Source organism: Bufo bufo, chromosome 6 (assembly GCF_905171765.1).
Source record: "Bufo bufo chromosome 6, aBufBuf1.1, whole genome shotgun sequence".
Classification (NCBI taxonomy): Eukaryota; Metazoa; Chordata; class Amphibia; order Anura; family Bufonidae; genus Bufo; species Bufo bufo.
The window spans coordinates 70,735,161-70,759,329 of record NC_053394.1 but is presented as its reverse complement, the minus strand read 5'-3'; positions in this window follow the sequence as shown (position 1 = coordinate 70,759,329).

Sequence of the window (24,169 nt, the reverse complement as noted above, 5' to 3'; positions counted from 1 at the left end):
CCGTAGATATGAAACTAGCCTTAGTCTCCACCTCAAAAATATTTGACACTTCTCTATTTAACTATTAATTGTGTTTTTGACCTAGTTTTGGCTTACAATCACTAATGTAAATCACAGACCATACACTGACTGTGTTAAATTTAACAAGATGGTGAGTCAGTTTCTGACTCCTGTTGAAGCCTTAAAGGGGTTGTCTCACTTCAGCAAATAGCATTTATTATGTAGAAAAAGTTAAAGGCTATGTACACCTTTGGGGGCATTTTTTTATTTATTATTATTGCATTGTACTAATTTTGAGCTTTTTTCAATTGTTCTTTATTAAAAATAGGAAATCCTTTTTGTGTACAGAGCAGAGATGCACCCTTTGGATTTTCTGTCTTTTTCGTCAGACCAGGAGCAGACGGGCTCCTTATCTCTGATCTCTGACATTATAAACACTCATTAAAGCTCAGTTCTAACATTACATAATTTGGTGGCATTCTTCTATTGATGTGAAAATCTGTGTAAAAAAATCATCAAATAGTCCAGTTTTCACACTGGCCACTAGAGCAGTTACAATACAATAATATGCCTTTTTCAACGGCTCACTTGTCAGCTTTGCTGTGTAGACTGGGAAAGAGTCAGTAGATGGTGACCGTTTTCTGGTACTTCTGGAGACCCAGAAAAGGCAAAATTGTAACACTATACTGTATATTGTTCTGTATGCAATTTCCCTGTCACTCTCTGGTCTCTGGGTTGGGAGGCTGTACCACATTAGGCTATTTTCACACTTGCGGCAGTGTGATCCGGCAAGCAGTTCCGTCGTCGGAACTGCCTGCCGGAACCGCCGATCTGGATGTGACTGAAAGCATTTGTGAGGCGCATCCGGATGCGGATCCGTCTCACAAATGCATTGCAAGAATGGATCCGTCTCTCCGCTTGTCATGCGGACAGACGGATCCGTCTTGTATCTTTTTTCACATTTTTACCAGTCTGCGCATGCGCAGACCGGAAGGACGGATCCGGCATTCCGGTATTTTGAATGCCACTAATACATTCCTATGGGGAAAAATGCCGGATCCGGCATTCAGGCAAGTCTTCAGTTTTTTTTTCGCCGGATATAAAACCGTAGCATGCTACGGTTTTATCTTTTGCCTGATCAGTCAAAATGACTGAACTGAAGACATCCTGATGCATCATGAACGGATTACTCTCCATTCAGAATGCATTAGGATATGCCTGATCAGTTCTTTTCCGGTATAGAGCCCCTGTGACGGAACTCTATGCCGGAAAAGAAAAACGCTAGTGTGAAAGTACCCTTACTCGCAGAGATTGTAATACATTTGTGACTTCTCTGTCAATTAAATCTTGGTTTAGACTGCTGCGCAGTCTATACAGACAATACATGGATGAAGGGTGTGCTTCCAATATAGCCACCCCTAAAGAAGTTAATAAAAAATAATTTCTCTTCTACACACTTAGGGGCTCATTTATAAAGACTGGCAATTTACACGCCGGTCCTAAGTGTCTCTGTACTGCTGGAGGAAGCATCAAATTTATGTGTAGGTGCAAGCATCTACATAAGTTTGGTGCTTTCTCCAGCAGGCCGTGCGACTAACTTAAAGGCTATGTAAATCTTTGGAGGCAATTTTTGTTTATGATTGCATTTGACTCATTTTTGGCTAAAAATCATATTTTCCATTGGCCTTTATTAAAAATATTGAGCCATTCTCTCTCAAAGGGTTAACTGTTTTTCTAGCTGTGTGGCTGGTACTTTCACTTTCACTTTGCTTCGGTCATCTAATAACCCTTATCTCTAAACTACTAAGAGGTCATAAACACTTATTTAAGCCACATTCTTGTCAGTAAGATATGAACTGAGCTATAATGAGTGTTTATAAGGTTAGAGAGCAAATATAAGGAGTCCGTCAGCTACCCTACTGACGCAAAAGGGAGAAAATCCTGAACCATGACCCTTTTCTCGACCTGTCGGAAAAGTGGAGTGAACAGGGAAGAGTTGCAGATTTTGACGCAAAATGGCATGTGACAAAATCTGTGACTGATATGCCCCACAAAAGTGGTGTATATTAGTTAATAAATGAGCCCCTTAGGCCTCTTTCACACGAGCGTGTCTGCATATGGTCCAGATGCGTCCCGGTGTATTGCGGCAAACCCGCGCGAGTAGGTACGCAATTGCAGTCAGTTTTGACTGCGATTGCGTTCCGATGTTCAGTTTTTATCGCGCGGGTGCAATGTGTTTTGCACGCGCGTGATAAAAAACCGACTGTGGTACCCAGACCCGAACTTCTTCACAGAAGTTCAGGTTTGGGTTAGTTGTAGTGTAGATTGTATTATTTCCCCTTATAACATGGTTATAAGGGAAAATAATAGCATTCTGAATACAGAATGCATAGTAAAATAGGGCTGGAGGAGTTAAAAAAATAATAATAATAATAATAATTTAACTCACCTTAATCCACTTGTTCGAGCAGCCGACATCTCTTCTGTCTTCTTTTGTGAGAAATAGGACCTTTGATGACGTCACTATGTTCATCACATGGTCCGTCACATGATCCATCACCATGATTTTCACGCAACCCCATTCATTTCTATGGGGCCTGCGTTACGTGAAAAACGCACAAAGAGGAGCATGCTCCGATTTTCACGCAACGCACAAGAAGTGATGCGTGAAAATCACCGCTCATGTGCACAGCCGCATATAAATGAATGGGTCCGGATTCAGTGCGGGTGCAATGCGTTCAACTCACGCATTGCACCCGCGCGGAAATATCGCCCGTGTGAAAGGGGCCTTAATGTCTAATTCATGAAACTAAAACTAAATACACTAGATATTCCCTTTAAAACATGACTGTGGTTTTTAGTCAAATGATAGATACCCATTCGAACTATGCTTCCAGGAGAACATCAGGTGAGGTGTAGACATTGCAGACATAATAGTGACATCAGTAAAAAAGAGAGATCATTCTGATGACTGGGGAAATTTATTGAGCATTGTAGTGACTGTAGTGCAATGAAGTGACATCTCTACTTACCTTGGGACAAAAAATGTGGATCATATTCACCTCATGGAGGAAGAGAACATTCTAGTGGTCAGTGGTGCAGTGCCCCAGAAGGACTACTGCAGTGCAAAGGGTTAATTAATATCACAAATGTTGATGCAATGTTATTGAGTGATTTATTTTGTTCGATATGTACTTAAAGGGGTTGTGTCCCTTCAGCAAATGACATTTATCATGTAGAGAAAATGAATACAATGTGGCGTGATTGTCCATATTGCTTCCTTTGCTAGCTGGATTTATTTTTCCATCACATTATACACTGCTTGTTTCCATGGTTACAACCACCCTGCAATCCATCAGTGATGGTCATGCTTGCACACTATAGGAAAAAGCGCGGTCTCGCTGGTGGCCGGGACCGTGGGAGCACATATAAGATAGTGCTTTTTCATATACAGCTGCTGCTGGATTGTAGGGTTGTTGTAACCATGGAAACGAGCAGTGTATAATGCGATAGAAAAATGAATCCACCCAGCAAAGGAAGCAATATGGATAATAACAATAAATTAGTAAGTGGCTTGTATTAACTTTGTCTACATAATAAATTATATTTGCTGAAGTGAGACAATCCCTTTAATGTCAATGTATAGGGCACCAAATTGTTAACATATTGGCAGACTGTTCAGTTTGCCAGGGTGATGGACCAGGTCTGCCCGTTAGTATAGCCTAGTCTGAGCAGAGCTACAGGAAGGACGTGTGAGAGAGAGAGTTCCTGCAGACCAGGCCCAAGTCTGGAGAAACTCTGTCTCTGATGCTATAGCTGCCAATGGGGAAACTCTACTATCAGAGTACCCTTGAAGGAAAAATACTTTCTTTATAAGGTCCAGAACCAACCAGGCAGTGCAAGTGTCAGACAGCAAGGTATTCACACATTTCTGGAGCTAAGACTTTGCTGCTGTGGAAAAGATTATAGCCTACCATATTTTGAAGCAGACTGGCCATCCGTATCTAAAATCTGCACCCCTCAGTCCGGGAACTGCCGAAAGTATTAACAAGAACAGAATATCAGAGCATGCCTTAGTTATTTTGGAGAGACTGCAAAGTATCTTTGGAAAGGGAGACATGGAGTACTACAAACTCCATCATTGTTGCTGCCTATACACTGCTATTGCGAAAGACTGCACTGATATACTTTGGAACTGTGCCTTTTGGTGCTATCTGTACTACTATCTTTTAAACAAAGTCCCTTTTAGAGACCCTCGGGATATTTTTATTCATGCTCCAATGGTCTCTTGAGACCTACAATCCCTATAGGGGTCCCTAACTGATAATAAAATATTTATCTTTATTAGTTATTTTTTAAAAAGTTTTTATATAACAATAACACACAACAAAAAAGAGGAACTTTTAAAATTGTCAGTGTCCAGTGATCTGTGGGATAATATCTGTTGGAGTGGTGTACTTTCTTTGACACTCATCTGGTGAAGGCCCTCTTGATTGATGTAGGGTAGTATGCACGCTATTTGTAGGTTGGTTGGTTATTGGCATGTATAGACATATAGAGTTCTAGTAGAGGTATTGCTGCTGCTGAGATTCGCTACTTTTTGTCCCTTAGTCTTAAGGTAACCATGCAGCTACAATGTTGCTGTCTTTTCAACAACCAACCAACCTACAAATAGCGTGCATACTACCCTACATCAATCAAGAGGGCCTTCACCAGATGAGTGTCAAAGAAAGTACACCACTCCAACAGATATTATCCCACAGATCACTGGACACTGACAATTTTAAAAGTTCCTCTTTTTTGTTGTGTGTTATTGTTATATAAAAACTTTTTAAAAAATAACTAATAAAGATAAATATTTTATTATCAGTTAGGGACCCCTATAGGGATTGTAGGTCTCAAGAGACCATTGGAGCATGAATCTTTACTACTACTCCCATCATTGATGCAGTAAAGAAGGACTTTATTCATTGCAAACCGAGGGCCTGCCCATTGACTCCATTATCTTTCTGCTGGCCCTGCATCTGCACTCCTGCCTTGAACCTAGCCAAACCTTTCACCATCAAGGGCACCTCAACTACAACCAGGCAAGAACGCCAACACCAGGATGTGCCCTGTGGGAAGAAAAGATGCACCCTCTAGTCACTACACAGCCTCAGGGAGCGCCAGGGTGGAGCCAGCTACCATAAACTCTGAGTACTACTACCACTATCCTAGCCACCACCACTCTTCCAATCCTAACCTCCTCTGAGGGCTGCTGAGGACACACAGTGCTGTCTTCAACAATTTTTTGACATACACAAGCCAGTGACTAATATACAACATGGAATGCATTCTACTTGTCAACAATAAGACCAATATAGCACTTTCTTATCAAAAGAATTACTGAAACCAGTTTTTTGGCTCTTGAGACACATACAATTGTTCAAATAGTCTTTATCGCTTCAAAACCAAATGCTCACATGGAAGCCTGAACATCTCATCCATCTTATTCCAAAGTCTTGAGCATACCTCCAGTCTCCTGGAAAGGCTTTCTATTGTATTTGAAACCTGACTACAAGGGTGTCTGTCCATCCATCCATCCATGAGTACCAGTTGTCAGGGACTGATAATGTATAAGGCCTAACTTCCATTCCTTATTCAAGTTGATCCTAGAGGTGTTGGGAGGGACTAGATATGGTGGCTTTGCCATTGATGAATCATGAAGTAATTGGGGGAGATTTACTTAGGCTGGCATTTGTTAACCCAGTCTAAACCCTATGGAGTGAATTTATCATTCCCCAGTACAAGTAACATTTCTACGCTGCCCTTGGCACTTTCCCGAAAAAGGGGGCATGGTGAGGATAGGGAGGGTTGGGGCCAGTGGGCCCTGCAAATTTATCTTCTTTTTTTGTCAGTTTTCTGGCGTAAAAGAAGACTAAAATCTACGCCAGCTCCTACATACAGAAGTTTCTGGCAGAAATTATATTAAACGTGTTAGACCAGCAATGGCACAAATTATTTGAGAAACTTCTATAATGGTTCTGTAGGATTACCATTTTCTTTCACTAGAATTAAGGGCACAACCAAAACCCTGAAATACAAATTGTTATATTTATATCTTTATGCATTGTGAAGGTTGGTTCCGAATGGTTTTTCTGAAGTAGTAAGGTTTACACCACTCTAGGCAACATTTAAAGCTGTGCATGATGATCGTGGTCCTGGTGCAGCTGCCCAGCCTTGGAAACTTAATCCATGAAGATCCCAATAAAGAGTTATTGAGCTAATGTTGATGTTCTAGAGGTAGTTTTTTGGTTTTGGTTTTGTATTTGTTGTGTATCTGTGACATACATGTCTATACTTGTGTCCCCTGACGAACCTTAGAATTATAAGGGGAAACGCGTCGGGACAAGTAATGTGTTATCAAGTTGTGTATGTGTATCTTATATAGCAATTAGTGTATACAAGGACCCAGGCATCCATATGGGTTAATATACCTTTAGCAAGGACGTGATAAGGACAGGCAGACGAGGCACGTGGACAGAGTGCTCCTACCATCCAGGAGCATCTCTGGGCTGAGGATATTTTGAGGGACAACCTAGGGACAGACTTCAGGGACCCATACGGTTTGCCCCCACCTCTCTCCGTCAGCACCAATCCTTAGCCTGGTCCTTAGTAAGATCTTTTTCTGTGTTTGTCCATGTCTATTTTTGGTCTCCCTGGCAGGGACCTTGATTTAATTATTTTCAATAAAAGTTATGTTTTAGGTAGTTGGTCTCAGTGATAGTAATACTGATGACAATACTGAAGGTATATCATCCGGAGACGGAATATGGCCGGATTTGAATACGTGAAAGCGGCCTTACTAGTGGCTCAAGCCGCATGTGTAATAGTGCATAAAAATAATATTAGGCAACAGATGCTGTATATCAGTCACCACCTGAATCACTGGAAATCTGCTATACGAGGGAACTATGAACCATCCCCACCCCATACTGGAAGTCTTCTTTTTCCATTCAGACCTTCCCTTTGTTTGTCTTTCATTACTAAATATAATAAAATGCACATTGGTAGAAGATCTGAAGCAACCATGGAGCGTCGAGGGAAATTACAGCTAAGACTTTTATGTCGAAGAGTTTATGACAGGATGCAAATAATATAATTGAAGTAAATCGAACAAATAATTAGTCGCATCTGGAAGCATTCATACTCAAACGAGACACTTTGATAAGTCACTCCTGACTCTTATGTGTGACTAATTCATTTCTGATGTATGAATGAGGCTGAGCACAAGGTCTGGGATTAGTATGAGATCCATTGGCTAATAGCCCCCGTCTATAAGCTCTCAGATCACAGGTGATATGCAGCTGTAGTCGACAGTAAATATGGGTAGATTTCTAAGGGGCGCCCCATTCAGCACCATTCTAAGACAAACTGGCAGCTGCCAGGCTGTGGAGGCTTTAAGAGGAGCGCTGTTGACATCACAAATGCTTGGAGGTGCTGTATGGTCAGGTTACGTATGAGTATTCTGAGGCATGCAGCTGTACGGCAGCCGTGAGTCAAATATAGAATTTTGGGTGATTACTCATAACTCCTAGGTGACTGAATAACGGCAAAATCATACCGTGAAGTGAGGGTTGTCATCTCCATGCTTATGCACAGGCCTACATTCCATTGATAATGTTCATTGCTGATTTTTATTATACTTTTAATACAATTTCATCCACAAAGTAACAAAACTGCTGACTGTTTGGCTCATGTTGCTATAAAATAAGAAAATTTTTCCATCCAGGCTGAGTCTGTTAAACTTCTAGTGGTCACAAGTGACTTCTGCAAAAGCAGACTGCAGTCTGACAAGATGAAATAGAGGCAGATCATTTCCCGGAATTTTACATTTAACTGTAGCCTCCAGTTTAGCCAAATGCTTACAGCCATGGAAAGGATTTTGTCAAGAGTTGAGTGTGGAGAGACTATGGAGGTCATTTATCAAGCCGAAATTTAGGCGCATTTCAGGAGCAGATGGCAGCTCGTGCCGTGGGAGGGGAAGGGGACAGACCGGCAGTCCAGTCTCATTTACCATTTTCTACGCCTGTTTTAGGCACAGAAAATGGTCTACATGTAAGAGAGCTCGGTCTTACATTTAGAATCAGCGGTAGTTATGGCCGGTCTTAATAAAGGCCCTCTGCTGGCGGTGGATGCACCGAAGTTATGGAGAGGTCGGCGCCTCTTCATAACTTCGGCAGATCCACCGCCAGCCGAGGGCCTTTATTAAGACCGGCATCTAAAACCCTGGTTAAAAAAATGCACAAAAAAGTAATGCACATGAACACACAAGTACCAGAAAATTGTAAGGCACAGTCAGTGAACTCATTTAACAAGAGCATATATAGTTGAAGGGGTTATCTGGGAATGGAATATTGATGACCTATTCTGTGGATAGGTCATCAATATCTGAATAGTGGGGGTCCGACACTCAGCACCACCACTGATCAGCTGTTTGAGGAAGCCGTGGCTGCAGCCTCCTCACTGAATCCCCAGCTCAAAGCGGTTAATTGCAAAGCCCACAGCCATTCATTTGAATGGGACAAAAAAATCTTCTCGAAAAACTCTTTAAGGCTTGTTTCACACTGCTGCCATTAGTTCCGGCAGCCTGTTCCGCTGGATCAAGCATTGCCGGATGTTACCGGAATGGCCGCCGGCCTGACTGACTATAATGGGGTCTAGTGGAGATCCGCCCGCTACCCAGCAAATATGTTGGAACTAATGCCATCAATGGGAAAAGGCCTAAGTCGAAGCATTCATTTCAACAATACTGTATGTTTAAACTATTCCACCCTACAGTCCAACTGAACAATGCTGTCATACTGTACTCATTGAAATAGTTCCATACTGTACATCTATAAAAATGTCGCCATATGGTACAGTAAAAAAAAATGCTGCTGTATGATAAACTTAAAAAATACAAACCATAATGTGAATGAATAATACTGACATACCTCCCAACCATCCTGGTTCCGGAGGGACAGTCCCGGATTTTGGTTGCTGTCCTGCAACAGCTTGGGGTATGTCCTACTCTCAGCTGATTGTAATGGTGAAGCAGAGAGCAGTTCGCTCCACACTTCACTATTCACCTCAGCTGCCAGCGCTCCACAGCAGCAGCACGATATCTGTCACACATTGCGCTGCTGGTCTGTGTAGGAGGAGTGATGGAATCAGCCTCTGTTCCTGCTCCACCTACACAACGGGTGCGATCTGAGACTGTATCCTGCTGCTGCTGGACAGCGTAGTGTGAGCTGTGATCATCATAAGAACCAGGTGAGTATTTACTGTTTGTTTTTTTAACTTCCTGTGAAGGGGGCACAAATCTGGGCATAAATACTGTGAAGAAGACACATAACAAAATAATAGCAAAGACAGGTGCACTCTGCGGTCTTACTAAACCCTCAAACTGATTTTAAAATTGGTGTAGGACATGTCTGAGCCCGAGCACCACGCCAAGGTTTCTCAAGTAGCTCGGGACCTAACACTCTCCTACCTGGGCCATGTGGGCAATACCAGGAGCCAGTGGGGAAATTACAGGAGCATGAGGCCGACTCACAGACCACTCACCAGTTACCTCCAGCATGTAACCATGCTTGCAATGGGAGGAGGGAGGAGTCTGCGAGTCCCACTCAAGACTGGCTGATATGGCCCAGGCCTCACAGGTGCACCTAAATGTAGCCTGTAGATGGAAAACAGGCACATTTAAATTTTGCCACAACGCACAAATCCCCCCTCTTTTATATTTTCTAAAGTTGGGAGTTATGCATAGAGTCCCTCAGTAATACATACAAACAGTGCAAAAATAATACCACCACATGGAGCCCAGGTTATACTGTCATACAATGCCCAACAAGGCTTCCATACAGTGCCCAAATAATACTACCATAGGTCATAAAAAGCAGGCGCAGACATGTGCAGAGTAGGAGTCATGCAGGCAAGCACACTCCCATACATAAATGCACATGTATATGGACGCACATTGCATACATGGACACACACGCCCCAGATCTCCTGACAGGTGAGGTGTGACCCATACCTACTGGTGTCATACAACCATACATACTGGTTAAGCTATGTGTCATGCATTCCGTTTGATTTGTTGAATGCTACTCATACATCCAGTTATGACTTGGATATCACTGAGTGATGAGGCAGCGTACACCTCGTGCCTCACTGATGTCATCAACTAGTGAATTAATAGATTGAAGGTTGAGGGGGGAAAAAAACTGCTGATGCAATTACTTTTTCTCAAGTCATTTAAATTCCTAGTTTTGTATTCAGTGATGTCCCGGGAATCGATTAATTATAGTCATATTTATTCACATCTGTTCATCTCAGGCTCCTCTCTTTATCATAAGTAACCTATGGGGGCATAGACATGGTAATAACCCGGATTTCAGTGTGTTCCTGGCGTTTGGAGCTGCACATCCCCTCTCCAAGTAAAGGTCAAGATCACATTAATACACCGCCTGCAGCGCAGAAAGTTACTCCAACAAGTTTTAGTTAAATTCCCACTGTCTGATATTAGGATGTGATCTTGGGAGAGATGTGAGGTGAGAGTTGTGCTCAAAATATTCATCTTGGATCATAAAACCGGCAGAATTTCTCCTGTGTTAGCATTTTTATTTTAACAAAACTGCATAACATCTTCATTTTATGGCAAATTTGAACATTTGTGCATTAAAATCCAACCATCAAAAATGAGAATTTTGTAGGTCATTCCCTGATATCCAATTAGAAGTCACGGTTATAGCCATTGCTGAATTTCTAATACTTTTAATACAGAAGGATACATGGGTAATGAATGTTTGCATGGTCTATAGTTCACTCTAGAGGCACAAATCTTTTTGCCCTTCAAAAGGCCCGGGCTGAGAATAAAAGCCTCACTGCTACATATAGCAAGCCGACTGCCAACGGTCCTCCTTGGCTTCTAAAATAGGCACTTGGCTTGTGAATGCCCTGATTTTTTGCATGACAACCTTTGTTATCTGACCCTGAAAGGGCATAGCATTGTACCCTAGAGGCCATGATCTCACAAATTATGCTTGTCCTGGCACTTCTCCTAAGTGAAGACCAGATCTACTGGCCAGTTCTGTACATACTATTTGAGCTGTAGGGAAAATAAACTTTGTTAAAGCCTTCAGCTTTGACAGCAGATGTCTACAGAATGCCTCCCAAGTGCCCTTCCCTCTTTTCTCCTTAAAGGGGTTTTCCGGGATTTTTTTTACTATCTTCTGCATTGGCCATCAGTATCTGATCGGTGGGGGTATGACACCCGGGACCCCTGCAGATCAGATGTTTGAGATGGCAGCGGCCCTACTGTGATTACATAAAGAAGAAGAATCACGGCACTCCGACATAAGATGCAAATAAATGTGATATTTTATTCCATCCAATTGTGTTTACTGCTAAACTGGCCAATGTTTCGGTCCATCCCAGACCTTTTTCACGGCCTATAAACATGGGTGTAGGAACCCCCAAAAATCTGGGGGGGACAGCATTTTTGCTCGCCGGGTATAAATTTACAGTTCTGAAGACTCAGGGGTGCTGGCTTGGCCGGGCAGAAGGAGTGTGGGAGACTGTGAGGCCTTTTTCTCCAAGCTGCTCCGGATCAGTGCTTTGGGCTCCGGGCTGGAAGTGGGCACAATAAGAAAAAAATATTTTTCATTACACCTCAGGTCAGACCACCAATCAGACCCCCAATGTTAATCAGACCTCAGTAACAGCCCCAATAAGATCCCCAATGTTAATAAGACCACAGATCACACCTCAGCTCAGACCCCAATATGAATGACCCCCAATCAGACCTCAGATAAGAGCCCCATGCCTCATAGCAGCCCCCAGTGCCTCTCATCAGCCCCCCCAGCGCCTCTCATCAGCCCCCCAGCGCCTCTCAGCCAGTAATAACAGCCCCCCCTCAATCATGTGGCAGTAATAACAGGGCCCCCCCCAATCATGTGCCAGTAATAACAGGGCCCCCCCCCCCAATCATGTGCCAGTAATAACAGGGCCCCCCCAATCATGTGCCAGTAATAACAGGCCCCCCCAATCATGTGCCAGTAATAACAGGGCCCCCCCCCAATCATGTGCCAGTAATAACAGGCCCCCCCCAATCATGTGCCAGTAATAACAGGGCCCCCCAATCATGTGCCAGTAATAACAGGGCCCCCCATTATGTGCCAGTAAAAACCAGGCCCCCCCATTATGTGCCAGTAATAACCAGGCCCCCCTATTATGTGCCAGTAATAACCAGGCACCCCCATTATGTGCCAGTAATAACCAGGCCCCCCATTATGTGCCAGTAATAAACAGGCCCCCCCATTATGTGCCAGTAATAACCAGGCCCCCCCATTATGTGCCAATAATAACCAGGCCCCCCATTATGTGCCAGTAATAACCAGGCCCCCCCATTATGTGCAAGTAATAACCAGGCCCCCCCATTATGTGCCAGTAATAACCAGGCCCCCCCATTATGTGCCAGTAATAACAGGCCGCCCCCCCCTCCAATCATGTGCCAGTAATAGGGCCCCCCCATTATGTGCCAGTAAAAAAATAATTAACACTTATACTTACCTCTTTGGAGCGATGCGATGCAGGACTCTTCCGGCCTGTGTCCCGACTCCAGCGCTGTACGGCTCAGGCGGCGCGATGACGTCATTGCGCCGCCTGCGCCGGCCTCTGATAGGCTGCCAGCCTAGTAGTGCCGGCAGCCTATCAGAGGAACAGGAAAGGGACACACCTCCCTGCCCTGCTCCTCCGCAGCCTTCTGTTTGTATCGCTGTCCTGAGGACGGCGATACAAACAGTCAGATCACTATGGAGATGAGCGATTCGCTTCCACAATGGAAGCGCTCATCTCAGTGCCTGCCCCGCCGCCGCACACACTGCCGCTGGGGGGGATTTGACCAAACCTGTCCCCCCCGCATTATTTCCTGGGGGGGATCCGTCCCCCCCGTCCCCCCCGCTTTCTACGCCCATGCCTATAAATACTGTATACAATATACGGTATACAAAGGTGAGTCTGAGTGAACCCATAGATAGGTAAGGAGCAAAATGCAGTAAAAATTGAAGGAAAAAAGAAGAAAGAAAAGAAAATGTCACAAAATAATAACATAAAATAACATAAAATACATTCTTGCTACTGGTCCTAGAGGGGTGGTAGATATCAGAGGTACATATCAAAATATAGACTGTCGAGTAGGAATGAGGTATAATGAAATACAGGCGGCCATAATGAAATATCGCTTCAAATTGTATGTTTATGTTAGGTTATAACAGTTATACATATGGAAAGGTAGACATCACATGGATATAATGAAATATAAAATGCAGCAGAGTCACCTAGAACGATTGTCCATATCAGGAGATCAGATTTTTATTTTAATAAGCCGCTTGAGGAAAAGGAATAATCAGTATAGCAGACACATGTGCAGGCAGGAGCAAGGTAACATACCTATAGTGTAGCAGAGTCATGGAGGTGGACGGTGTCTTGGCCATTCTAGTGCGCATGTCCCGTTTATGTAGGGTAAGGGCGGCGCAGCGCGAGCCTCAGACGTCAGAGGGAGTGTGCGCATGCATGATGGACATCTCAGATTAAAATCCAACTTTACGTGCCATCGCTACCAGGCGGGACCTCGAGAGTCAGCGTGTGACGTCATAGGAGGCGTGCGCATGCGTGGATAATAGATATGGGCAAAAACACCATAATCAATGCCCATAATTTATAATAGGACTTATTATAAATCAATATTTGTTTGTATAGATAGAATAGATACAGTGAATATAAAAGTCTACACACCCCTGTTAAAATATCAGGTTTCTGTACTGTAAAAAAAATGAGACAAAGATAAATCATTTCAGATCTTTTTCCACCTTTAATGTGACCTATAAACTGTACAACTCAATTGAAAAACAAACTGAAATCTTTTAGGTAGAGGGAAGAAAAAATATAAAAATAAAATAATATAGTTGCATAAGTGTGCACACCCTTAAACTAATACTTTGTTGAAGCACCTTTTTATTTTATTACAGCACTCAATCTTTTTGGGTATGAGTCTATCAGCATGGCACATCTTCAGATCACCCCACAGATTTTCAATCAGATTTAGGTCTGGGCTCTGGCTGGGCCATTCCAAAACTTTAATCTTCTTCTGGTGAAGCCATTCCTTTGTTGATTTGGATGTATTCTTTGGGTCATTGTCATGCTAAGGCCTCATGCACACGACCGTTCCGTTTTTTGTGGTTCGCAAACCGCTGATCTGCAAAAGACGGAAGCAGCCCGTGTGCCTTCTGCAATTTGCGGAACGGACAAGAATAGGACATGCTATATTTTTTTTGCGGGGCCACGGAACGGTGCAACAGATGCGGACAGCACATGGAGTGCTGTCTGCATCTTTTGCGGCCTCATTGAAGTGAATGGGTCCGCACCCGAGCCGCAAAAATTGCGGCTCGGATGCGGACCACAACAACGGTCGTGTGCATGAGGCCTAAAAGATGAAGTTCCTCTTCATGTTCAGCTTTCTAGCAGAAGCCTGAAGGTTTTGTGCCAATACTGACTGGTATTTGGAACTGTTCATACACTGTGTGCAGAATTATTAGGCAAATGAGTATTTTGACCACATCATCCTCTTTATGCATGTTGTCTTACTCCAAGCTGTATAGGCTCGAAAGCCTACTACCAATTAAGCATATTAGGTGATGTGCATCTCTGTAATGAGAAGGGGTGTGGTCTAATGACATCAACACCCTATATTAGGTGTGCATAATTATTAGGCAACTTCCTTTCCTTTGGCAAAATGGGTCAAAAGAAGGACTTGACAGGCTCAGAAAAGTCAAAAATAGTGAGATATCTTGCAGAGGGATGCAGCACTCTTAAAATTGCAAAGCTTCTGAAGCGTGATCATCGAACAATCAAGCATTTCATTCAAAATAGTCAACAGGGTCGCAAGAGGCGTGTGGAAAAACTAAGGCGCAAAATAACTGCCCAGGAACTGAGAAAAGTCAAGCGTGCAGCTGCCAAGATGCCACTTGCCACCAGTTTGGCCATATTTCAGAGCTGCAACATCACTGGAGTGCCCAAAAGCACAAGGTGTGCAATACTCAGAGACATGGCCAAGGTAAGAAAGGCTGAAAGACGACCACCACTGAACAAGACACACAAGCTGAAACGTCAAGACTGGGCCAATAAATATCTCAAGACTGATTTTTCTAAGGTTTTATGGACTGATGAAATGAGAGTGAGTCTTGATGGGCCAGATGGATGGGCCCGTGGCTGGATTGGTAAAGGGCAGAGAGCTCCAGTCCGACTCAGACGCCAGCAAGGTGGAGGTGGAGTACTGGTTTGGGCTGGTATCATCAAAGATGAGCTTGTGGGGGCTTTTCGGGTTGAGGATGGAGTCAAGCTCAACTCCCAGTCCTACTGCTAGTTTCTGGAAGACACCTTCTTCAAGCAGTGGTACAGGAAGAAGTCTGCATCCTTCAAGAAAAACATGATTTTCATGCAGGACAATGCTCCATCACACGCGTCCAAGTACTCCACAGCGTGGCTGGCAAGAAAGGGTATAAAAGAAGAAAATCTAATGACATGGCCTCCTTGTTCACCTGATCTGAACCCCATTGAGAACCTGTGGTCCATCATCAAATGTGAGATTTACAAGGAGGGAAAACAGTACACCTCTCTGAACAGTGTCTGGGAGGCTGTGGTTGCTGCTGCACGCAATGTTGATGGTGAACAGATCAAAACACTGACAGAATCCATGGATGGCAGGCTTTTGAGTGTCCTTGCAAAGAAAGGTGGCTATATTGGTCACTGATTAGTTTTTGTTTTGTTTTTGAATGTCAGAAATGTATATTTGTGAATGTTGAGATGTTATATTTGTTTCACTGGTAAAAATAAATAATTGAAATGGGTATATATTTGTTTTTTGTTAAGTTGCCTAATTATTATGCACAGTAATAGTCACCTGCACACACAGATATCCCCCTAAAATAGCTAAAACTAAAAACAAACTAAAAACTACTTCCAAAAATATTCAGCTTTGATATTAATGAGTTTTTTGGGTTCATTGAGAACATGGTTGTTGTTCAATAATAAAATTAATCCTCAAAAATACAACTTGCCTAATAATTCTGCACTTCCCTCTAGCTTAACTAAGGCCCCAGTTCCAGCTGAAGAAAAACAGCCCATTGGCATGATGCAGCCACCACCATGCTTCACTGTGGGTGATGTGCAGTGTGAGTTTTTTGGCTGGAATTTTTCCCGCCTGGATAGTTTTCCCGCCAAAATCCAGTGGCCAAGGTGGCTAAATTTAGCTTGATTGCTGGGTAGAGGGAAGATTGCGGGTGATTGGCTAGGTAGGGATCCTGTAGGGGAATGGTTGCTGGGGCTTAAAAGTTTTAGGTCCCCAGCAGCAGGTAAGGCATTGGAGGATCGGTTTGGGGTGGTGGGGTAGATTGTGTATATAAGATGAGGTGGCCGGTATTAGGCTGGCTGCCAAGCTGTGTTGAGGATCCAGCTGCCCTCCTGCTGCCGGTCAAGACTGCCCGCCTGCCCCCTGTGTGGACTGCTTCCTTGCCTTTCGGTCGGTCGTCTCACTTACCATGGTGGCGTTTATTGCGGAGCTCAAGCGGCGTGCAGAGGACGAAGAAACAGCTGCCTGGTTAGATGCCTGTTGGACATCTCTTCATCTGCGACAAACGTTTTGGAGCCATGCGATGTGGTCCCGGCGTCTGGATCGGTGGCTGTGTCGGCTGTGGATGCGGGGACTCTAGCTGTCTCTCCTGCGCTGCGCTCCTTGCAGCGTAAAAGGAGGCAGCGCACAATTTTCTCTCCCACTCTCTGCAGGTCCTCACCTGAGCGGCGTTCAGCGGAGAAGCGGCCGGCGTCTGCTGCTGTCAGAACAGGAAGTGGCCTCAAGCGGATGACGCCAGTTACGTTTGCGCACCACAGTTCAGGGTCCCCCGGAAACTTTGTCCAGAAGATTGGTTCCGCTCTGCCTGCTAGGAGAAGGGGTTCCCAGCCATCTCTGCAGGACGGTTGTCCTTCTGTTGCACAGCATCGTAAGAAGAACCGGCAGCGCAGGAGTCGGGTTCCCTCGGGGCAGCGTCCGGCACAGCGGCTCCGCTCTGGCATTGAGCAGCTGGGTGATGCGTGCCAAGAAGTGTCCTTTCAGCCGCCTGACGAATCCGGCCCATCTGCGGATCAACCGGGGGCTGCGTCTGGGGGTGAGTGTGTCACTGGTTTAGCACCTGTTTTAGCATCTTTGTCAAAAGTTTTGTCCTCCTTGCAGAGTTTGGTCCCCCCTTTACCTGCGCCTGTGGATCTGTCCGCTTTGGCGGGTGATGTTACTGATGCGTGGCGTGCAGGTGATCGGGGGAGGGGGGGACGGGACTCAGATAGCGAGGACTCCCTTCCTTTGCTGTTACCTTCTAGGGGGAAAGGGGTGGCTGAGACTTCCTATAAAGAGCCGCACCCTTGTGATGTCTCACCTCTGGGTTTTCATTTGTCCATGTCTGTGAAAGAAAATATATGGAGGAATGAATTCGGTGACGTCTTATCCTTGTTGCCAGCATCAAAGGAATTTATTGCTAAGTTAGAAAAGCGGGATGATAAGACGGAAGAGGATAGGAGGCGTCCGATCCCTCGGACGTTTAATAACTGGTTACAGGCTTATTGTATATTTTGCAGTGTGATGGGTGAGAAGTTCCCACAGAAATGTTCGGGTTTATTTCAGCATTTAGACAATGTGTTAGAAGCCTATAGGAATTTTGATGGGTTGGGTTGGTTGCATATGATGAGGGTGTTAGGCAACGGCTGGAGGTTTACCCTAGCATGCGATGGGGCACAAAGGACGTGGGGTTGTGGCTGAATTTGTTGGTTCCACAGCGTATGTCTCTTTCTGCACCTAGGCAGCAGCCAGCTTTGACAGGACAACAATCCGGGCTGAGAAATGGCACGTGCTTTGCGTTTAATGAAACGCAGTGTCGATGGCCTTCGTCCTGTAAATACAAACATGAATGTACATTCTGTGAGAGTAGCCACCCCATGGTCTGTTGTTTTAAGCGAGCCAATTTACCCAATCTGCCTTCTACCAGGGAATTTATTGCAAAGAGCATGGACGCCAGTAAAGCTGGAGAGCATGCGTCCTTTGTTAGCGCAATACACAAGTCGCAGGATGGCAGATCTGCTCCTTGAGGTTTTTGGGGTAGGATTTCAGTTACCGGTTTTCTCTGGATTAGGTTGTTTATGGAGGAATAACTTATCTTCGGTAGCACAGTCACCGCTGGTGGTCCAGGCGAAATTGGAGTAGGAGTTGGCATTGGATCGGATTGCTGGTCCTTTCCCATCCCCTCCTTTTGCTAATTTCCGAATTTCCCCGTTAGGGGTGGTACCAAAAAAGGAGCCAGGTGCTTATCGTTTAATTCATCATTTCCTTATGGGGCGTCGCTGAATGATGAAATTGATAAAGCGTTGTGCTCAGTTAAGTATGCTACCTTTGATTCAGCGGTGAGTCTGGTGCGTAGCTATGGCAACGGGGCTTTGATGGCGAAAGCGGATATCCAGTCCGCTTTTCGCCTATTGCCAATCCACCCATCTGCTTTTAGTTCTTTGGGTTTTTATTTTCAGGGTTTGTTTTATTTTGATAAGTGTTTACCAATGGGGTGTTCGTTATCTTGTTTTTATTTTGAGTTTTTTTCTTCCTTCCTTGAGTGGGTGGTTGCAGTTAGGAGCATGCGGGGTACTGTAACGCATTATTTGGACGATTTCTTGTTTATTGGTCCAGTGAACTCTTCGGTTTGTTCAGATCTGTTAAAATCCTTTAAGAGTCTGGTGTTCCTTTGGCGTTTGACAAAACTGTGTATCCGGTTAGTGGTTTTTAGTAGTATTTGGGTATTTTTATTGATTCTGAAAAAGGTGAATTTAGGCTCCCGGTTGAGAAGGTGAATAAAATATGCTCTGCTATTACTATGTTGTTGAGTAAACGGAATGCAACTGTGAAAGAAATTCAGTCTCTATTAGGCCTTTTAGCGTTTGCTTCTAGAGTTATTCCGATGGGTCGTGTTTTTTGTAGGCAATTGGCAGTGAAGCTGGCAGGTATGCGTAAGGCTACTTTCACACCTGCGTTCAGGTGTCCGCTCGTGAGCTCCGTTTGAAGGGGCTCATGAGCGGTCCTGAACGCAGCCGTTCAGCTCTAATGCATTGTCAGTGGAGGCGGATCCGCTGAGAATGCATCCGCCTGCCAGCGCTCAGCCTCCGCTCCGCTCAGTGAGCGGACACCTGAATGCTGCTTGCAGCGTTCGGGTGTCCGCCTGGCCGTGCGGAGGCGAGCGGATCCGTCCAGACTTATAATGGAAGTCAACGGGGACGGATCCGCTTGAAGATGACACAATATGGCTCAATCTTCAAGCGGATCCGTTCCCCATTGACTTTCAATGTAAAGTCTGAACGGATCCGCTCAGGCTACTTTCAGACTTAGAAAATTTTCTAAGTTATAATGCAGACGGATCCGTTCTGAACGGATGCAAACGTCTGCATTATAGGAGCGGATCCGTCTGATGAAACATCAGACGGATCCGCTCCGAACGCTAGTGTGAAAGTAGCCTAACCCAGTATTTCATGTACATTTGGGCAAGGAGGTTAAGGAAGATTTGTCAATGTGGTTGGAATTTTTTCAGCAATTTAATGGTCGTTCGTATTGGCAGGATGATTTTGTCTCCGCTCCTACTTTGGATTTGTTTACGGATGCAGCGGGGTCTTGTGGATTTGGAACTTATTGGAAAGGTCATTGGTGTGCCGCTAAATGGCATCCGTCATGGGTGGAGAATGGGGTGACAAAGAACATTGTTTTGTTGGAATTGTTTCCCATTGTGGTGTCTTTAGTTTTATGGGGTAAGTTTTTTGCTAATAAGAGGATTTTTCTGCACACTGATAATAAGGGGGTTTTGTTTGCTATTAACTGTTTATCGTCCAAGTGTCCATTAGTTGTTTAGTTGTTGTCATTTAGTTTTGCTGTGCTTGAAGTTGAATATTTGGATTAAAGCTAGGCATATTCCGGGTGTGGATAACTCTATGGCTGACGTGCTCTCTGGTTTTCAGTTTCAGGTTTTTCGCGCATTGGCAAGGGGGGCCGACCTAGAGGGGGAGGAATGTCCTCTTTATCTTTGGAATCTGATTTGGTCCTAGGTATGTCCTATCTGAGGTCATCATTTGCCCCGGCTACTTGGTCAGACTATGTGCGTTTGTGGGGTAAGTGGTACAGTTTTGTGAAGTTTATGGGATGGTCCCCTTTTGTAGGTGATGAAAGTTCAGCCTTATCCTTTTGTTTGTATCTTTTTAAGGAGCAGTTGGCGCATGCAACTGTTCCGCGGGTTTTGGCAGGCGTTTCCTGTTCCTGTGTTTTTAGATTATTTTATGGTTAAGTAGGTTCTGAAGGGTTATAAAGTGGGTAAGTTCTCTGGATAATAGGTGTCCTATTTCCCCCGGTTTATTGCCTTCATTATGTCAGGTAACGTTGCTGATCTGCGATTATATTGTCACGAGGGTGTCAAGAGCCACGCCTGACTCCGTTATACCCGGGGTCAGGAAGTCGCAGCGGGTGGCTGCGCGCTCTATGTATAAAGATAGTGCTGTTTCTTAATGGTATCTTTCTGGGTTTGCCTTGCAACCCATTTTGGTTCACTCAGGGATCCGTAGCTTCTTCTCCTCAGCTGTTTCTTGTCCAGCACTCCCAACCTCTTTATATTCCCCTCTCCCACTTCTATGGTTGCCAGATATAGAGCTTCCTGCCTGGGCTTCTATACTGACCCACTGGAGCTGTGTAGCTGAGATTCCTGGTTGTTGTTTCAGAGCGTTACCCTCCGGATCCCTGTTGGGCTTTTGTTGTCTGCTGTTGTCGCCCACCTGGGATTATATGTTTTGTCTGTATTGTCTGTCCTCTCCATGGTGTTTTCCTTTAGTGTTAGTGGTGTGGACTAGTGTTCCCACCGCCCTATTCACTACGTAGGGCTCATCTTAGGGAAAGCCATAGTTTAGGCACGTGATCGGCGTACGGGTGAGGAACCCGTCTAGGGACGTCAGGGCAGTCAGGTGCCAGCCTCAAGGTAAGTTAGGGGTCACCACCTTTCCCTCTCCCTTGTACAGGGCCTTCCCTTTTCCCTCCCCTTGCGTCACGTATGTGATCGGCACGCCGGTCATGACATATATTTTGTTTTTTCTTCCTCATTCAAAGACGGATCGGGCAGGTAAGGGTTCTGGGATCCGACTGGGTAGAGTCCAGTCGGGTGATATCTGCCCTGTAAGTATTCTGTCACGCTACTGGCACTGTAGGCCAGCAGGTGGGGGTCTGTTTTTTTGTTCATGTTGATTCCTCTCCAGTAACGCAATATCAATTTAGAGCAGTTTTGGGTAAATGCTTGAAGGAATTGGGTCTGGAGGATTTTAAAATCACGTCTCATTCATTTAGGATTGGGGCTGCGACTACAGCGGCCCGTTTGGGGATGAGTAAGTCTCGGATTAAAAGGTTGGGAAGATGGTCTTCTAACCGTTTTCAGCTCTATATCAGACCGTCACTTCAGGTTATTTAATGCTGTTTGTTTCTCTTTATAGTTTTTACAGGAAGCACCGTATGGATCATTGGCCATTCCTTCGTGCACTGGGCCCATAGAAGAGCATTAGGAAGATCATACGGTGACAACCTTTCCTGGTCTACAGATGATGTTCGAATTTTTGGGAACGGGGTTAGAGGATTGCGTTAGGAAGGGGTGCTAAATGTAATCCTCGAGATGTGTTCTTTATATCCTGATCTGGATGTTATTATTTTTCATGCAGGTGGTAATGACGTGGGTAAGGTAGGCACTATTGAGTTGGCATTTAGTATGAAACGGACCTTAGTCAGAGTCAGGCGACTGTTTCCAGGCGCTCGTCTGATTTTTTCTGAAATGGTGCCGAGATTGTTATGACTTATGCGAATTTTAAGTTTTTGGATAAAATTAGAATTCGCGTAAACAGGATCATGGCTCGTTTTATGCCACTAGTTTGGAGGGTTTTCTTTTAGGCACATGGACTTGGAAGGAGGTTTGCCCGGCCTTTATTTTTCAGATAAAATTCATCTTTCAGAGATTGGCCTTTATATTTTTAATTTGGATTTGCAGACCATGATCGAATTTGCTTTGGATGGGGTGGTCTGTTGTGTAAGGTCGCTCGCCAATAAGTGGCAAGCGGACGAGTTGATTCAGGTATTTAGGTTGAGCTTATGGCTGGCCTAATCAGTGGTTATTATTATTATTATTGGAATTTTTATGGTTATTTAATATTGAGCTGAACTTTATTTAGGGTTAATCAGAGGCACTTTAAATGATGGCAGGTGTATGCTGACTCCTATTTAACATGATTTTGAATGTGATTGCTTAATTCAGAACACAGCTACATCCCCAGTTATAAGAGGGTGTGCACACCTATGCAACCACAATATTTTAGTTTTTTTTTTGTTTTCTTCCCTCCACCTAAAATATTTCAGTTTGTTTTTCAATTGAGTGGTACAATTTATAGGTCACATTAAAGGTGGAAAAAGTTCTGAAATGATTTATCTATTTTTTTTACAGCACAGAAACATGACATTTTAACAGGGGTGTGTAGACTTTTTATATCCACTGTATGTCTATGCAAATAAAGTACCGGTAAGCAAAATAAGTAAGAGGCCTGCAATGCATGGCAAACTAGTATAAATGGCAAGCTTATATACAGGAATGGAAGAAATTATAAGAAAGTCACTAATATGAATACACATGAATACATATATGGTATGTTTTGCCTGACAAAGGATGTATAAATGTATTACCTCTCATAACATTACTGCATTGTGCGCAGTTTAGACATGGAAATGCACCCATTTTGGGTGGAGCTAGTGTAGTCTGTTTGGATAAGGTCTTGAAAGAACCTATATCGGCCTTGACTAGTGTGTCACGTAAGTTCCTAGGGCGCATCTTAATAGGATTCATAAATTCCGGTATTCTGGGGTAAAACTTATTAAGAAAAGGCCAATGTTTCTGAATGATTTGTTGTATCTAAGGCATGAACGGGTGGTAAGTGACCACAAGAGGTAAACGTTGAGGTGATGGCCTTTTAGAGGCCTGATGCTGCTTCGTAGCTCTAATCTCTTCTTGACGAAGTCAATTTCTTGGATAGCCTCTATTCTAAATAAATTTTGCCATTTCAGAAAGACAGAATTCGTCTTGGTGTGGATCACTCACTATCCTAGATACCCTAGAAAATTGTGACCTGGGGAGTGAGTTTTTTTTGTTTTTGGGGTGTCAGCTAGAGTAGAGTAGTAGGGTATTACTATCCGTGGGCTTGGTAAAAAGATGTGTACTTAATTCTCCATTAGAATTCTTCATTACTGTAGTGTCAAGAAAATTTATACTAGTTTTGTTTATATGGGCCGTAAATTGAAGATCCCTATCAATGTTATTCAGATATGTAAAAAAGGTATCAAAGGATTGTCTGTTGCCTGTCCAAATGCAAAAATTATCAGCAATATATCTGCGCAAAACTAGCGCATGTGCCTGATATAATTCATGTGAATATCTTTGATCTTCTTCAAATTTGGCCATGAACAGATTAGCATAGGGAAGGGCCACATTGGCCCACATAGCGGTCCCTTTCTTTTGTATAAAGTAATAATCGCCAAACATGAAAAAGTTTTTATGCAGAACAAAATAAAGCAATTGAATACAAAAGGATTGCTGTGAAGTAGACAAGGAAGATGTAGATAAAAAGGAAGTGATAGCTTGTATCCCTTTGTCATGTGAAATGGAAGTGTACAGACTGTTAACATCTAGTGTAACCAAGGGATTTCATTATGGCCGTCTGTATTTCATTATACCTCATTCCTACTCGACATTCTATATTTTGATATGTACCTCTCATATCTACCACCCCTCTAGGTCCAGTAGCAAGAATGTATTTTATGTTATAATTTTGTGGCATTTTCTTTTTTCTTTCTTCTTTTTTCCTTAAATTTTTACAGCATTTTGCTCTTTACCTATCTATGGGTCCACTCAGACTCACCTTTGTATATATTGTATATTTATTGGCCGTGAACAAGGTCTGGGATGGACCGAAACATTGGCCAATTTTGCAGTAAACACAATTG